The sequence below is a fragment of the Corvus moneduloides genome, chromosome Z (assembly GCF_009650955.1).
Source record: "Corvus moneduloides isolate bCorMon1 chromosome Z, bCorMon1.pri, whole genome shotgun sequence".
In the NCBI taxonomy this organism is placed as follows: Eukaryota; Metazoa; Chordata; class Aves; order Passeriformes; family Corvidae; genus Corvus; species Corvus moneduloides.
In genome coordinates this window covers 62,490,661-62,509,692 of record NC_045511.1, presented here as the reverse complement: position 1 = coordinate 62,509,692, position 19,032 = coordinate 62,490,661, and the positions used below count along the sequence as shown (strand labels likewise).

General features: G+C 36.5%; 1 protein-coding gene across 50 annotated transcripts in view; it reads right to left on the bottom strand.

The window, feature by feature from the left end:
• Positions 1–19,032, bottom strand: part of PTPRD (protein tyrosine phosphatase receptor type D) — a 1,180,356-nt gene that overhangs the window by 436,774 nt on the left and 724,550 nt on the right. For all 50 annotated transcript variants that reach the window (XM_032097314.1, XM_032097313.1, XM_032097327.1 and 47 more), the window contains one exon: positions 18,384–18,427. The gene's annotated coding sequence lies outside the window, so the exon portion shown is untranslated. The remainder of the gene's footprint in view (positions 1–18,383; positions 18,428–19,032) is intronic.

Below are 19,032 nucleotides of genomic sequence, written 5' to 3'. Positions count from 1 at the left end.
TCAAATACATCAGCTTTTTTATCCACAGAGTACATACAGTTTTTTCTCCTGGTCTTAATTCAAAACTGTCTTTTACATTGTTTAGAGTAGCGGTGCTCTTGTACTGTTTCATTACTTGTATTTCGTATCACAGTACAATTGACATGAAGGCACTCCAGTCCCAAGTCCCTGAGATTTTCACTCAGGGAATGCCCCCTAACCTGTAAAAATATAGCTGGAGAAGGACAAGATTCTGAAATGAATCTTTCCCATATGTCTATAAAGATCACCAGTAGGTCAGAAACCTGTTCAGACTTTGGCCAGCAAATTCCTATTTCAAGCTCTCTAGTTGCCTGCCAATATGCTAGTATGATTCAGAATTGCTGAACACAATTAATGACAACAACCAACTCTCAGTAAGAAATGTTATTGTATACGTGATCTGCATATGTTGACAAAAATTGCAAAAGAAAATGAACTACTATTTCTAAATAATGCATGACAGGAAATTATATTATTTTGTAGTGAGCAGAATTTTGGTTTTGCACTTGTTTTCTTGATCATTATCTGCAAGAGAGAATAATAAAAAAAGAGTATGTATGATGTCTAACCTCAAAGTATTGCTGAAAATGTACTCCTATAGGTCTGATTAACGGCTTGTTCAAGCACTTTATTCTATTGTAAATAAATGGTGTTTGGGGAGCAAAACACCTCATAACAGTGTGTTAGCATCAGTAAATAGTGTATATTTTTATTCCACTCTTGAATCTCCATAGCTTAGCCTCAGATCTATTTTAATAGTATTTACTAGGAGGAAAATAGAACTATTAACATCCCCATATTGTCATGTTGTAATATGTCTGTAAATATCAAATTCAGGAGGCTAAACAAATGTACTGGAAGTAATTTATGTCCTTGCTTTCCTTCCTCATTGAAAGGTAATTGGGATTAACATAACCACAGTGTAAATATTTTCTACAAATCTCAGCTTTAATATAATTCTTGATAGTTGATGAGAGAAACATGGTGTCTGATTGGTTTTTATTTGTGCACTAGGTGATGAAAAATTTGCACAATAATATAATTTGAGTACAATTAATATATTGACAGACATACACACAGAACCAAAGTTATTGTTAGATAACCCTTTTGCTGAAGGAGTATTTTAACCATTATTATTTTTGTCAGCATTTAGAAGAGTGGGATAAAGGACAAAATATTCAAATTCTGTGTTGCACACAAAATCCTCTTTTCCTTTCCAGAGTTTAGCAGAAAGGAACCAAATGCTTAAGTTTTGGTTTTACTATTTCAGTAATAAAAGTTTTTCTCCTCTCTACTTTCCTCTTCTCCAGGGAGTTTGCACTTTATCAAGGTTTGGAGCAGGAGGATCTGGACCAAAATAGCTATACTATAGATGAGAACTTAGTTTGACAGGACTTTTGAACACATAAATCAAAGCCTCTGTACTTAACAAGCATGAATAGACACAATTTGATGTAAAACACCTAAAATATCTATATTTAAGGTAGAACTCTACTAATTTATTTAGTTAAAATAAGAACCAGTATGTATCCCTTTCAGAGATTTCTGGAATTGAAGTGTTTGAATAAACTCCCTCTAGAAATGAAACCAGTGGAAAAGAGACAGAGGGAAATGAGAACTAATGAAAACTTCTGCACCAGGGGACAATGAGATGTAGTACAGAAATAACTGTCTACATAAGAAAAAAGCAGCAGGATTAAGGGATTCAAGGTGATCACTGTTATTACTTCAGCTTCTGCCATGATCCTTAAGTACAGCTTCAGCTGAAACTGATAACTCCAAAATGGCCAGTTTTATTCCCTCTATTTATCTAGACAATGGAAGGCTTTTCAAGTCTGGGACACATTCCCGTGAAACATGCTACAGTTTTACTGGCTGTGTAGGGCATGTGTGAACAGACACAGGAAAGCAGATCCAGCTAATTGAGATGGTGCCAGCTGGCAGGAGGTTGGCAAATGTGATGCCCATCTACATGAAGAACCAGAAGGAGGATGCAGGGAACTGCAGGCTTGCCAGGCTTACCTCATTCGATGACAGGTAAAATCAAGGAACAGATCATCCTAAGTGCCATCACGTGACACATGCAGAACAATGAGAGGATCAGGCCGAGCCATCAGGGGTTTGTGAAAGACAGGTCCTTCTTGATCAACATGATCTCCTTCTATGACAGGGTGACCCAGCTTGTGGATGAGGGAAAGGTTGTGGATGTGGTCTACCAGGACTTTAGTAAAGTCTTTGACACTCTTTCCCATAACATTCTTTTGGAAAAAGGTGGTTGCACATAGTTTGGACTGGTGTAATCTTTACTGGGTAAAAATTGACTTGATGGCTGGCCTGGAGACTAATGGTGAATGCAGTGGGTCACCAGAGCTGTTCCCCAGGACTCAGGACTGGGGCCAGTTTAGTCTAATGTCTTAATTTACTGTTCATCTGGACAAAGGGATTGAGTGACCCCTCAGTCAGCTTGCAGGTGACACCAAGCTGGGCAGAAGTACTCATCTGCTAAAGAGTTGTAAAGGTCTGTAGAGGAATCTGAACAGGCTGAATCAAGGGACCAAGGCCAGTTGTATGATGTTAGAATCATAGAGAAGGGTTCTTGTTGGAAGAGACCTTAAAGATAATGTAGTTCGAACATTTCTGCAATGGGTAGGGACATCTTCCACTAGACCAGCTTATTCAAAGGCCCATCCAGCCTGGTCCTGAACATTTCCAGGGACAAAGAGTTCACAACCTCTCTGGGCAACCGGTTTCAGTTTCCTTCCCATCCTCACAGTAAAGAATTTCTTCCTATGATCGAATTTAAACATACTGTCCTTCAGCTTGAGGTCATTCCCTCTTGTCCTGTCACTACATGCTCTTGTGAAAAGTTCCTCTCCACCTTTCTTGTAAACCCTCTCTAGGTACTGGAAAGCTTCTAAAATTCTCCCCAAAGCCTTTTCTTCTCCAGGCTGAATAGCCCCAACTCTCTCAACCTTTCTAATTAGGAGAGGTGTTCCAGCTGTGTGATCAAATTAGTATCTCTCTTCTGGAGTTGTTCCAGCAGGTAATGTCTTCCTTGTGTTGGGAGTCCCAGAGCTGGACATAGTACTCCAGGAGGGGTCTCACAATAGCACTGTAGAGGGGCAGAATCACCATTCTCAGTTTGCTTGTCATGCCTCTTTTAACACTGCCCAGGATGGCTTTCTGGGATGTGAGCACACACTGTTGGCCCATGCTGAGCTTCTTGTCAACAAACACCCTCAAGTCCTTCTTCCCAGGGGTGCTCTTCATCTATTCTCTGCCTAGCCTGTACTTGTGCTTGGGATTTCCCTGATCGAGGTGCAGCACCTTGCACTTGGCCTTGTTGAACTTCCCAAGGTTCACACAGGCCCATCTCTCAATCCTGTCAAGGTCCTTCTGGATGGCATCCCTGCCCTCCAGCATGTTGACCTCACCAAACAGCTTTGTGTCATTGGCAAACCTGCTGAGGGTGCACTGAATCTCACTATCGTTGTTGCAACAAAGATGTTAAAAAGTGCTGGTCCCAATACAGACCCCTGAAGAATCACCAATTGGATATGAAGCCATTAACTATAACCCTTCAGGTGTGATCATTCAGCTGACTTTTTATCCACTGAGTAGTCCATCTGTCAAGTCCGTGTCTCCCCAGTTTAGAAATAAGGTTGACATGCGGAACAGTGTCAAATGCTTTTTACTGTTCAGGTAGATGAATTTGTTGCTCTTCTTTTGTCCACCAGTGCCACAACACCATCATAGAAGGCCACCAAATTTGTCAGGAATGATTTGCCTTGTAAAGCCATGTTGGCTCAGTAACCTCCTCATTTTTCATGTGACTTAGCATAGTTTCCAAAAGGAAATTGTCTTGCCAGGCACTGAGATGAGACTGACTGGCCAGTAGTTTCATAGGTCTTCCTTATTTTCCTTTTTAAAAATGGGTATTATGTTTCTCCTTTTCCAGTCAGTGGGAACTTCACTGCAATGTCAAGACTTCTCAAATATGATGCATTGTGGCATAGCCACTTCTTCATCCAGTTTCCTCAGGACCCATAGATGTATCTCCTCTGGTCCCACAAACTTTGCAACTTCAGGTTCCTTAAATGGTCTCCAGCCCAGTCTTCTCCTACAGTGGATGGTACTTCATTCCCCCATTTCCCTCATTTCACCTTCTGCATGTGGGTGGTGTGGCTGGAATACTTGCTGGTGAAGATTATGGTAAAAAAGTTGTAGAGTGCCTTGGCCTTCTCTGTGTCCTGGGTAAACAGGTCTCCTTCTCTGATCCTGAAAAGACCCATGTTCACCAAGTGCTGGGTCCTGCCCCTGGGTCACAACAGCCCCAGGAGGTGCTACAGGCTGGGGCCAGAGTGGCTGGGAACCTGCCCAGTGGAAAAAGACCTGGGCATGTTTGTCACCCATGGCTGAACATGAGCCAGTGTATGCCCAGTTGGGAAAGAGGGCCAATGACATCCTAGTTTGTATTAGGAATATTGTGGCCAGCGGGGCCAGGGCAGTGATTGTCCCTTTTTACTTGGCAATGGTGAGGCTGCACCTCGAGTCCAGTTTTCTCACTACAAGAAAAACACTGAGTTTCTGGAGCATGTCCAGAGAAGGGCAGTGAAGCTGGTGAAGCGTCTAGAGCACAAGTCCTGTGAGGAGCAGCTGAGGCGGCTGGGGTGGCGTAGCCTGGAGAAAAGGATGATGAGGGGAGCCCTTATTGCTTCCCACAACCACCTGAAAGGAGGTTGTAGTGAGGTGGATGTCAGTCTTTCCTCACAAGTAATGAGTGATAGAAGAAGAGGAAATGGCCTCAAGTTGTGTCTGGGGAGGTTTAGACTATATATTGGGGAAAATTTCTTCACAAAAAGGATTGTCTAGCATTGGAACAGGCTGACCTGGAAACTAGTTGAGTCTCTCTCTATCTGTCAAGATACTTAAAAGATGTGTAGATGTAACACCTAGGGATATATTTTAATGGTAGTGCTAGGTTAATGGTTGAAATAAATTATCACAGAAGTCTTTTCAACCCTAAACTTTTCTATGGTTCTGTGGTAGGGTTTAGAACATGTGGGGCTGAATGAATATTAGGAATAAGCCCACACTTGCAATAAGAGCTGATTCTTTTGAACTTGCTGTAGTTATACCATGCTAAAGCCTTGGTGGTGGTGGGGTTTTTTCGGTTTGTCTGTGGTGTGTGCTTTTTTTTTTTCTTCTCCTTTTTCTCTTTGAAAGGAATTTAGAAGAAAAATGTGAGAAGAAAGTGTCATTCATTAGAAAAAGTTGTTGATTTAAACAAAACATCATGTTCTACTGGTTTTAATGCATTAACTTTGTTTTAAGTTGACATAAAATTATTTCTGCTGCAAGTTTTTCACTTTGTCAGACCCAGAAAAATTAAAAAAAACAATTCAATGTCTTAATAATGTATGTACTACATAAAGGCTCCAAACTATTGGCTCTTATGAAAGAGTAACTAATGGAATAAAACTCCTTGTTTTTTGAGGGAACTGAAAGCAGAAAAGCTGAAAGACTGTTAGAAAGAGAAATGACCTTTGATTTTAAGAACATGTAATTCTGTTTGTTTTAAAAGAATACAAATGCATCATTTTTCACTTTTTGGGTATTTATCTTGCCCTTTAAAGGCCAGCTAGAGAGTGGAGCTAAAGTTCATGCCTAAAATGAAATCTGAGTATCCAATATGAACCACACTTTCCCTTTGGCATTGATTTTGAAACAGAAAAGATTAGGAAGCAAAAACAACAACTAAAAACATCTGTAACTATTGCCAGTACAAAGAAACAATAGAGCTCACCATATGTACACAGCACACCCACACACACACCCACACCCACACTTTTTAAAAAGGCAATAGATGTAGACTTCAAACTTCTTACTACCTTCTGATTCCCACAGAGGTAAGTAGAAGACTAGGTATTGGAATATTCTACACACAGAACACAGTATTGAAAAGTTTTCTGGTAGTTCCCATCAGCCGTTTATGTAAATGTAGTGGAGAATATAGAAACCCATGTTTTTATCCTCCTCCCCCACTTGCTGTCTCAAGACAGTTCTACCACAATAAGCTAGTCTTTCAAGCAAAAGCAGTTTAAGAAATATGCCAATCCCAATTTCTAAACAAACAAATTGTCTATCTATACTCTACCACGTATTTGTTAATACAAATATTGTTAGTAAAATACAAGAATGTTTTTGAGGATGACAGAAAATTTCCCTCCTGGAGTTCAGCAGACTCTAGTTATATCTTAGCTTTCTGCTTTCAAATATAAGAGGTTCAGATATTTCTCAACATACTGCTTGAATTGTTATTTTAAAAACATGCTTTGAAGAAGAGTTTCTGACTTATCCTGGGAAAAATATTCTTGAATATATTTTATATTTAATTGTCAAAACATGATAATTCTTATATTTCATTAAATACTTTGAAATACTAGCAACACTAATAGAATTATTTGTACTGCTAGGAATAAATAGTATGTTGACATACTCTAAAATGGAACGAATATACCTGAAAATTAAGAGTAGTTATTGCTGGATAATCAGAGAAGCAATTTCTTTAGGAGAAGAAATTGTTTTCTGCAGCTCAGTTATGAGACAATGTGCTAATATGAATTACCAAATTTAATAAAAATATATGATAAAGACTGTAATTCTGAAAAAAAAAAATTAAAAAATGAAATTATAATTTTAAAATATAGTGTTTAGGCAGGAAATATCATCCACATACATGTGAATAAGCAAATGCTATGCAAGTTTAAGATTCCATTAAGTTATACAAACTATTTAACTTTTTGGACACATGGGAAAAACTCATAGCCCAAAAATTAGTTATGTGTCATTTAAGACTATTTCAATTTCAGTGCTTACTTAATTTGGTATACGTACCAAATACTAATGATCATTTTAATGCAATGTTGAGATATCATTTCTGCTGTGGTGCAGCATTTATCAAGCACTCGGACAAGGAACCTTTTATACTACAAGAAATGCCCACACTGTAGCAATCAAGGCACCTACATCCACTTCACCCATCCTAATGTGATTGTAGCAGCAGCAGGGAGCATGGGAGCTGCACAGCAGCCAGCTCTCATCTAGAAGCACTGTGCCTCTGCTAGCAAGGCACAGCCTGTAAGCTAACAAGCCCTGGCACTTTTCAGAGCTTGATAGCTCAGGGGCAATGCTGCATGAACATGCTATTCTGCTTCTATAGCCAAGCAAGTTCACCCATATGTGTCTGCACTGTGCGCCATGGTGGATGTTTCTGCCAGTACAGGTATCTCTGGCACTGTGACTCCCTGGACACTGTAAACATGCCACCATTTTCTGGTGGGTTCCACTGTGAAATAATTGCTCTTTTATTTGAAAATGGGTGACTTTACCTCTGTCAAGAAAGAGCTGTGTTTCATAATCATAAACTGACATTCAAGGCTTTTATTCATTAATATTAACACTGGCATATATCTAAGGTTCAGCTTCTATAACTAAGATTAAAGGACTATTTCTACTACCATCTTATATCCTTTTTACTAAAATGATTTGTATATGCAAGGTGTAACACCTGTGATGGAAGTGAGACATTCAACTTGAAGTAATCCTTAAAAATCTTTCCTCAAACCCTTGCATTTAAGTTAGGTTTTCTGAGAATTTAGAAGGTCTGAATTAACTATTATATAAACTTATTATTGGTAAATGCTTTAAAATTAATGCAGGATATGGGAAAAACCTTGAAGTGTTGAACATTTATTTTATGAAAGATATTTTACAGGAGATCTACTTGAGATCTAGGTTGAATTTAAACAAAGAAAAAAGTAAGCCTGGTCCCCTGAGTTTAGAACTTATGTGTATAATTGTAATTAGACACACACATTGCTCTCAGACATATTTAATCAGTCTTTTAATGATCAATGCAAACAATACATTATTCCTTTAACTTCAAGAAAGTCTTCTGATATCCTAACATCAGTAATTATAGGAGGTCAGAACACAGGAAGTATTCCACATGACAGGAAGACATATCTAATTTGCAGTTAACACTACTGTAGATGTATTCCTCCAAATTCTGTGTGTATGATAACCATACTAAGCCCATATGACTCTCCTGTGGCTAATATTAATGTTGTGATTTTTTAGGAATTGAGGGTTATGCTTTTATTTACAAATGAGTGAGTGCCTTTCTTCTAATCATAGCTGTGAATTGTTCCTTTGTTTTCCATGGACATTCAGTTTCCTGTAAATAGAAAGCTTTTAGCTAAAATCATAAAGAGAGTCAGAGATAAGACTTGAGAGTGATACTGTCTTGCTAATTTTGAGTATAAAACAAAATAACTTACCTCACATATAATGAACTTAATGCCTAACCACTTTCCTTCACAGACCAATACATAATCTACATTTTAAAATGACTTGCCTAAACTAAGTGAAAAAGAAATTCTGTGTGCATCAGAAGAAAAATATTTGTCTTACTGCCATTAAAGGAAGCAATACATGTTTTCAGTGATAAGGATATGTCCGTCTCTTTCTGTATATGTTCTGACATAGTGCAACTAAAAAGAAGGTAGCAGGAAAAAGGGAAGAAAGGAAAGGCATAAGTAATGACTGAATAAGCTGTTTGTAGAAGTGCATTAAATCTGGTCCACTTATTTTTTTTACTGTGGTTCATAATTCAGTTTCAGCCAGCATTCCCAACAATAATACTAAACAGGATGTGGTCCTGAGTGGCACCAGGAAAACAACCATGACATCATGAAATCACTGCTGCTTTGATCGTTCCTCATTGATTCACTAAAAGGCTAATACCCCTGAGCCTCAAAGTCAAGCTGTGCAGTACAAGGGATGCAGAGGTTAGTGTATTTCCAACCTCTCCTCACAAGCAGTTAAAACAAAGAGCATGAGATTAACACAGCATAGCACATCAAAATCCTAGTTAATTATTTCTGAATTAATGCTAGAAATGAGACAACCAACTGTCTTCCCTTTTACCCCCTCTGAAGCCCAACAAACCCAATTCCTAAGTTTCACACCAGCAAGTTATCTATCTTGAAATTGTGTTGGTTCTTCCCCTTCCCTATTCACATTTCTGACAGTTAGAAAGAAAAACACAAACACTAAGCAAAACACCTACTAATTTTTGTTTTTTGTTTGAATTTGATCTGTTAATCTCTGCTTCATTTTATATCAAGATTATATCTCGTCGATTAGATTTCTCTGAGTGGTGTTGATCCCCTAAATGCATTTATAAATAGTACATTTATTCAGTGTATATGTAAAGGATTTATTAACCTCTCAGCCCTTATTTTAATAAGTTTAACAAGGCAGCGCCTTTTAGTCTTACTGAAGAGAGAGAATTTCTCCATTTTCCTATATGTTAAAGACTCTTTGACACTTCCATCTACTTACTTTTTCTTTAGTCCACATATCTGTGTCATAATGGCCAAAAATATTGGCAGAAAATTGCACCTTGAAGGAAATGCTACTTTATCTGAGTTATCTCTAGGATAACTAATCCTAGTCCAAATAAAGGGGCATGTTTGATCTATCTTGCACTAAGGTACTCCAAAACATGTTTAGGGATGGAATATATGGGGAGAGATTAATGAGATGAAATGGGACAGTAGATTGCCCGACAGTGCATCCTAATAGTGAAATTTTTTCAGTGAAAGTTGACTGGTGCTCCATAAGAGCACACACACAATTTTTTGCACATTCAAAATGAAAAATCAGTGTAGCACTCTGATTTGAGTCTTTACAAGGCACTTTTTGTGGTTTAAATTCTTCCTTGCTTCTTTTGAAAACATTTAACCTGATCCATACTAGCAACATTAACCTTTTCATGTTTATTCGACTTCAGAACACATTCTAAATATGTTCATACATAAATCCTTGCCCCCTTCTTCAATTAATTAGATGCCAGTTTTTTTGTCCAGATAAAATATAAGACCTTAAAAACGGTGAATAAGCCGTCTTCTCTTGTTGCTTGGTTTCACATTATAGAGCTGACAATCCTGCTCTCCTACATCAAATAGACACTATTTAATGGTTATGAAGAAATATTTAGTGATGAACTGCTCTTGAATGTACTGCTCTTGTATTGCGCTTCAGTGAACATTTTATCTTCTACAAAACTGGGACAAAGTGGTTACAGGAAGAAAAAAAAGAATGGAACTCTGCATGAATAAATAGTAAAATCAGCATTAAATATATTATTAAGCAGCCTAATAATTATTAGTTTGATAGCTGAGAAAAAGTCAGATGAACTAATGTATGTGATTGCAGCAGGATGAAAAAAATAATCCAAGAGCAGCATCCAACTAGGGGAAACAATAAGCTAAAACTTTAAGCATGTTATTAAGATACACAGTGCCCACAGCAAGAGAACAGGACTTGCAACATTAATTGCTGGTGTCTAGACCATAATTTGTATTTCAGTCCTTACCAGTTTAATCCATCCAAAAAAAGAAAATTGTGTATTAATGACAGGTTTAATAAAACTGGTATGGAATCAGTCCCAAACATGTTTAGAGTCACAGCTTCAGCTAATTTTGCCTCATGTAAACAAAAAGGGAACATGTCAGCTTGGTTCAAACCACTGGAAACTGTGGATTTTGTTTTGTAATTACACAGTCAGTGCTGAAACAGTCCTTACATGGACTATAAATTCAGTTCACAACCATTTACGGTATCTCCAGGTCTATTTCAGTGCTTTTACCCAGTTAATAAATAGTAGAACTCAAATCCAGATATTCACTGCAATAAAAGTTACAAATTACTACTTGAAGGAAAAGTAGGGAAATTCTCATCCCACCATGAATTCAGTGCTACTTCTATGCAAGTGGGAAGGAATCACACTGAATTTCAATGTGGGCAAGGAGCACAGTCTCTACCTTGGCTGTGTGGTCATATATTCAGAACTCAGTAATGAGAGCTAAAATGGCTGAAGAAACAAGTTCTTGGTACCCTTATACAAACTCAGACATGAAGAGGTGTTAAGTAAATGATTGTGCACTACACTACAGGCAGTATAGTTTAATGGGCTAATCAATAACATAGGAAAGCACAAAACTTGTGGTTTGTTTTTGTTCTTGTGTACTTATTTGTATTTCAATTGACTTAGTGGTCTTTTCCAACTAACGTTGAACATGATTAATCACAAGTCATTCCTTTTTAATACATCAATCTGAAGTTCTTGCCTCCTCAGTTTCTAATAGACAAAACAAACTCCTGTGAATTTCAAGGAAAGAGATAACTAACTTCATTTCTGTAGGATGGTGGTACTTTTTTATAGAGTCTTTTTCGATACTGGATTTCCATTTACAATCTAGCTGAAGACACAGGAAATAAACTACTGTGCCCTTTCATGTTTAAAATTTTTTTCTGTATTGTTTTAAAGTAATAATGATAAGTTCTTCTTATATTAGTGTCATGGGTTAGCATAGCTACAGAAGTGATTTTCTTGCAAAGAGGTGGTTACAGCTTCCTCTATGACCCAACAGAATCAATCAACTGGCTAGTTTGAATATTGACAATTTTTTAAGCCACTTAAAAAAGCTTAACAGGTCTCTGTGGTCCACATTTAAGAATGGACAAACCCTGGGAAAGCTCTCTCTTGCTTCTGGCCTCGGGACAGGTAACTGGGCTGGGCCCGTGCGGCCCAGCAGGGCTGGGCCAGGCCCTGCTCAGTCCAGGCCAGGCTGGAACGCAGCCATCCTGGAGCTGTGTGGCCCTGTTCCACCCGCAGCCCCTGCAGCTCTGCTCCATGCAGGCGACAGCCCGGCTTTCTCCCCCCACCACTCCAGTGTGGCTGAAGATTCAGCTGAAGCTCCCCTGCTGTCCGGCAAAGATCATGTGACCAACAGCGATAAGCGAAATTCCAGCTGCAAGGCCTGGGTGAGATTAACTCTTTTAGTGCTGTAAGTTTCCTCCAGATGAAGCCTGCAGACATTAATCCTCTTCCGAGTCTGAGGAAGAGGGAAGGTGAAGAAAACACTATATAGACACCAAAGTCAGTAAAGAAGGAAGAGCTGAAACCCTCAGGGGGGAGAAAGAGGAGATGCTTAGAAGCTGAAATTCTGTTATAAAGCTATGGTGGTGATGGACTGTGATATATCAGAGTACCTGTTTTAGTTTCATGAAAGCATGGGGGGTGGAGCATTCGAACTGCAATTGTGAGCAAAAGCACCTGTGCTGAAATATGCAAATGCTGAAGCAGCTGTAATTTCATGAGAAGTTTGAACAGGGAGAGATGGAAATGATGAGGACTCTTGCTCCAAATCAGAAGGAGAAGATCTGTGTTTCTAGAAATGCTCCCAGAGGTAGTCCAAGAGATGAAGATGATGAGGACCCTTTTGCTCCCAGGGGAGGGGGAGGGCCTCTGTTCCTACAGATGAAGATGCTACCAGAGATGGGTGAAGAGAACCTTTGTTTTTGAACACCTAAACCTTAAAATGGTACCCCAGTAGCTCAAGATTGGACCCTCAAAAGCAGTTGTGGGGAAAGCTGTAAGTCGAAGGAAGGACTCTCACATGTGAGCGGAGAACCAACCCGGACGTCTGTCTCGTGATACCGAAGCAAGCAGAGAACCAACCCAGGCGGCTGTCTTGCTGTGATACTGAAGCCATGAGAGAACTTCTTGTACAGATGTCTCTGTAGCATGAGAGAGAGAGACTCCTCTCCCTAAGTGAACTGAAAAAGGTTATTATAGAAGTGGTAACCTGACTGAAAATCTCAAGGGTTGTCTTTTTACATTGTCAGTGGGAGAAGGGAGAAACGTGGCTGGGAGGAAAGTGTTCTGAAGGTGTGGTCTGACTTTTTTCCTTTCTTTTAGGTCTGTTAATAAACTCCTTTATATTCTTTTAAGTTTTGTGCCTGCTTTGCTTTCTCCTAATTCTTATCTCACAGAAGGTAAATAAGTAATGAGTATTTTGGACCAAAACCACTACAATTAGTAATTGATGAAAAGTTTTTAAAATTTCATTCTAGGATAGTCAAATTAGTTCAAATTACAGAAAGCAACAATGTAAGTATGGTTTCAAGAGGTTCATAATTCCAACTTCTTTTATAGAGAAATGTTTGTACTGTTTTTATCTGTAAAGAATTCACATAGAAACTCCTGCAAATCTTTTTATCTGAACTGGAGATATATCCTTCCTTGGCTACCCCAGCATATATTTTTTTTTTTTAAACACCAATAATAAGTTATTCCCTCTGATCCAGTAGAATTAAAATTAAAAATTGTCTGACTGGGACAAAGTCATTACTCATCCATCCTACAAATTTTTAGGTCATCTACAATTATGACATCCTTATATGAAAAAAAATCCCTTACAGAGCTCTTGCTACTCCATGAACACATGGTATAAAATTACAGAAACTATTTGAAGAGTTTTTTTCTCTTCGGTAACTGTTAGATAACCCAGTGCGGTAATCTTGGAAGCCTAATAATTTCTCTAATAAATATTAGCAATTTTATCTGTGAGCTTGTTTAATGTAATTTTGGATTTGAAAGTAAATAATATCAAATTATAAGACTGATTCTACCTTCTTAAATATTTTATGGCGGATTTATGTCTCACTGAGTTGCAACAACACCTTGCTTTTCTCAAAAATATTATTTTTTATTCAAGCCAAAAAGACCATATGACTCATGGGGGTTGAAGAAGTCATGCCCATTTCCTTTATCACTGTTCAGAGGTGTAATAGCTTTTACGCAGAAAATCTCCTAAATAGACTTCCTGAATAAATCTCTTCCAATAATTGTTTCACTTAATGCCTGTCCATTAAATTATAAAATAAAAAAAGAGATTTAATCGACAGGAAATAAGATCAACCTTACTTCATTATTTATTTTATTAATATTTGTTAAAGACGTACTATAGTCTTGAATAATACAGTTTTCTTCTGAATATTGTTGATATAACATGGCAACAAATAATGATTTAATTTAATTTAATAGAAAGTTTGGATGGTATTTTCAGTTCCAGTTTTCAGTGTTTTACTTCATATAGGTGACATAATAATATTTTATTATACATTGGCAGAGTTTCATATGATGCTGTTATCAGTCATTTTATGGCTAATTAGTCATCCTGTTTTCATTTCAAATTTAGTTCCAGTTAGTGTTGGTAAAGGTAAGTTTGTCCTAGAAGTCCGTAGCACTCAGAAATCTGGTTAATTCTACAGAATCTTAAGAAGTAACCAGAGGAGGTTAGTCTTGATCAGTAACCTACTGAATATTTTTTGTAATTTCTAACGTCTTCTCAAGAAAGAAAACTAAGAAGGCTAGAAGAATCATATTTTTTATGATTACATTTACTTTGACACCCTGGTAATGTATGTGTTAAACACTGAAACTTCGGATTTATTAATTATTTATGCTGCTTGTTTACCACATTCCTTTTACCTTTTTATATATACATTTTTTTGTGGTGGGTACTAATAGATACTAATTTGCTCTGGAAAGATTAGAACTTTTGTAATTAGAAATAATACAATAATTCACATAGTAAAAAAATCCCTCTTAAAATCACTGTGCTTCTTCGCTAACTCATGTGCAGGCCAGACTTCCTATAGTAGTCCTGTGATTTATAGTTTTTATTGACAAAACTTTGGCAATTAAGTCTAAATCTGGATTTCAACCAGATAGGATAGAATTCCTCTCATTGTACCCTTTCCATAATTACTTTGCTTGGATTCAGGAAAGAAAAAAATTTCCTAGAAACCTGTCAGTTTTTATAAGATCCATGACTCAGTGTTCTAAGGGACTTCATTGCTGAAACAGAAGTATGAATGGTTTCACGTGTAGCAGGAAAATAAAAATACATTACCAAATCAAGATTCCCTGAGGTTTCACTAATGCTTTGTGAAGAAATTTAAAACACGCTTAAGAAAGACTGAAAATGTTTTGTCGTAAAGGATCCCAAAGCAAATTATATCATAAGCATTATTTATGTTTTTTTTGAAATAAATAATTTGATAAAGAGATTTCAACTGAGAAATATAGTTGGTTATGGATTATTTTATATACTTGTCATAAGACTTATGATTTGGAAATATCAGTACATCTGTAGGATATATTGCTTGTCCTCCCCTCTAAAGATTTCAGACTTTGAGTATGCCTTCCCTTCCACAATTTTATTATAACATTGTTGTATAATCAAAGATTGCTGCACCTTACACATCTCAGTGTCCTTTGATCTCCAAAATCAGATTCTTACTACATAATATGCACTTTACTGTAATAAATAAATTGCCTACTCTCAAGATGAGCCACAAAGTAGAAATAACTTCTTCTGGAATTAACAGAGGGCCTTGAAGAATAAATAGCAAGTTGTCATGACACTGAATTTCAGTTTACTGCAGTGACATAAGCGTTGTTAATTTTTTTTCAATGACGTTGTTTAATTGGACTTAGAAAATAAAATGTAAAAAAATATTTGTAAATATGTTTCTCTTCAATATTAAGCTACAGACCCTCTTTCACTGTGGATCTTGCTCTTGTAGAAACATGTTGTCCTATATTGCCCCGCAGACTATTTAATAATCAAGCTTCTGTTACAGTCTATAAATGTTTCTAAGCAACCACAACCCACTTTAAATATGCTAGTCAATTAGCTCTAGACACCATCTTTCAGTGTTTGTCTCTATTCTTTCTTTCTGGCTTGAAACACAAAAGACAGAGAGATAGAGGGAATATTTTAAAATAATACCTTGTACTGATCAAGGATGATGCTGTTAAGTAGGACCTCTACAGATAAACACAGACGTTGGGCATCCCCTGTACAAGAGTACAGTGATATGTGAGCCCATCAATCCCTTATCAACATATAAGCCAGAAAGAACAGAACCTTACCTGGCTAGTGCCAATATGGAAAATAAAAAGGAAGATAGGTGTTGGTGACTGTGGGTAGAATAGCTTTCTTATATTATCCACTGTTTGCATACTGTGTTTTTTAATATTTACCTCTTTCCACAATAAAAAAAAACAACAACAAGCCAAGACAAAGCAAAAATAGATGACAAATATATGAAAAATCTCCCAATAAAATAAACCAAATTCTTAGATACTTTCATAAGAGAAGACTTCAAAGAATGATTTTTCTATTCAAAAATTTAGTATCAGTTGAATTTTGAACACAGAGGGATGTCTTAGTTAAGTTGCCTAATCCTGTTAATCTGTTATCTTCATTTTTATCTTCTTATAATAATAAATTCCAATTATTTTTCTAGAATCACAACAGCCTTTCTTACTTGGTGTGGTCAGTTTTCCTTATTGTCTGTAATGCTTTCCACACTGTATTATTATCTGTAAACATATTAGTGAGGAATATCTGAGAAGAAAATGGTGGCTTAAGTTCATTTTGTCTCTTATGGTTTAGTATAGTTTCCTCCACTGAGGCTGGTACAAAACGCTTGCATTTGCTGTGATTATGCAATATGATTTACCTAAGCAAAGATGAATCCTGATGAAGCTTCATACCTAATAACAAACTTTTTCTGGACTTCTGGTATCGCCACTGTTGTTTAACACAAGATTGAGAGTGAAATAAAGCATAAAATTCCATAAAAACAGGGAGGCTAGAGAGAAGCTAAGGTATGTGCCTGGTAACTTATTTAACTCACTAGCTATATTTTGGTGTTGTTTTCCAATTGTTATCATATTCTATAAGTTGTACCATAAAAGCAATAATGGTCAAAGATCTTTATAAAAAAACAGCTCCCCTGGGGTATCAAGTAGCTAATAAAGGAAATTTTGGGAAATGTAAGAACAGCACAAACATATAGTATTACTACCCTTGGGCATGTATCCACATGACTGCTCCTTAGGGAGTTCCTGAAGCTAGAGGGATTATCAATGTATTTACAGCTTTACGTGATTTTTCTTCCTAGAGCCTATGGCTTATTTTGAATCCCAAATAACTTTTTGCAAGAGGTTTCATCTTTTCCCTACAAACTGTATTTATTCTGAACTTTACATTTGTTACTTCCATTTTTCAGACCATAGTTTAAGTACCGGAATAAAATATGAATGATTGGCTTCTTCTTTTGCTTTTTACACCCCAGACATGATTCTATAAACCTCACTATGGTCTTTCCTCAGTTTGTGTCTCTTCCAGATTGAAGCATGCTAGATATATAGTCATAACTCATATGTTAACTAACTTATTTTTTTGGTCCTCCTTTTTTTCCCTGCTGTTCATCTTGCCCTATTGAGATTTATTTACTTTTGAGATGAGCTATCTAACTCAGGATGAAAATTCACCACTTTCAAATTATGACTTCTTGTGGTATTAGGACTGTTTTTCTCAGGGAGTATAAATTGACATTACCTGCTGAATTTCACCTGACTATTATTCATTCACGGGATCATCTTCAGATTCTTCTATATTTCCCCACAAATAATTATATTTTGTCTAAATGGCTTAATAAGCCCAGGTAAATATGTGTTATAATTTCCGTTAACTTTTTCAGTTTTTCTGTCAAAGTTTTACACATAATAGGTTAAGGAGTGAAACTTGAAGGTTGCCCTTGAATACAGAAGTAAGTGAGCTTTTATAGTGTGACCAACACCCCCAAATTTCCTATACATTATCATACATATATTTTATAGTATATAGAATGTATTATAAATTGCCATTCCTGTACCCATATAAAATAATCACAAATTTTCCATGACGCTTTACTTGTCATAAATCGTTTCTCACTAGGGACTGATCTATTTCAGTTAATACCCTACCTTACTCATTAAAAAGAGATAGGTCAGGTCATATGTACCTATCAATCATATTAACTTATACAAAGCAGGTAGAAAGAGTATTAAAAGTTTGGCACATCTTTTTCATATAGCTGTAGTTGCAAAATATTTACAAGAATCAGTGTATTGCTGTCCAGTCTTACTTGGCCTTTATAGCTGAGTATCATTCATAGTACAAAGGCTAGCGTGAGGTAGTACACAAAACAGAAGGCGAGAAGTGCTCAGTACGCGTTGTAGTTACTGTTACTAATCATTCAATGCATTCACTAAATTTCCATTTAATTCATAGCACAATTTAGCAATCATGCTGTAGCAACCAGACTTTTTTTCCAAAACTGCAAAATCTGAACTATGATCCTACTCCTGCACCTTAGGAGATATCTATGTATTTATTACACAGTCTACTGATTCAAGCATTTTGCTCTTTTTCCTGACCAGAAGAAATCTGAATTTCAAACAGGATACACTTTTCAAGAGTTTAATAAATATTGCTATGTAGAAAGATATTTGTGGTTTATAACACAAAATCCAAACCAAAAGAATTTTCGGGCCTTACAGAAAACAAATATGAAGACTTAGAAGGTGAGTAGATGTGAAATCTTACTTTGAAACTTTGTAGATTTTTCTGTGGTCCACAGAATTTCTCACCTAAGGAAAAAAAAAAAAGCAAAATAAAATTTTGTGAAATGAATAATAAATTACATAGAGAATTTACACTAAAAATTGTCACAAGTAAGTTTTACTTTTTACTTTTTAATTTTGAATCCAAGTGAAGAGAACATTCTGTACATTGAGTACTTAATCTATAACAGGAAAAGAGTTCTATACAATTAAAAGGTACACATATTTTCTTAGGTTTCATTCTATATAACAGTAAATCCATATAATACAAGAGACAAAAAATTATCCTTCAAATCACAATTTATAAAAATGTAAACTCAATCTTCTTCAGTGCATTGAAATAGATACTCAGTTTCATTGTGGAAAAAGAAATAGAAATAGACTTGATATAATATATCATGCACTTTGTTGGGATTTTTGCATGCAATCAATAATATTTTCAATTTCAAATTGAGAAAATGAAAACATAAGAACCCAATACAATACTTAGCTAATGTGATGAAAAAGCTTACATAGACTCCCTCTAAGAGGTCTAAAGGCAGCTCTCAAAGGCAATTTCCTCTCAAAAGGTGCTGCACTTTTCTATTAAGCAGAAATACTTGCTTCCAAGGATATGTCAAGTTCAAGACATA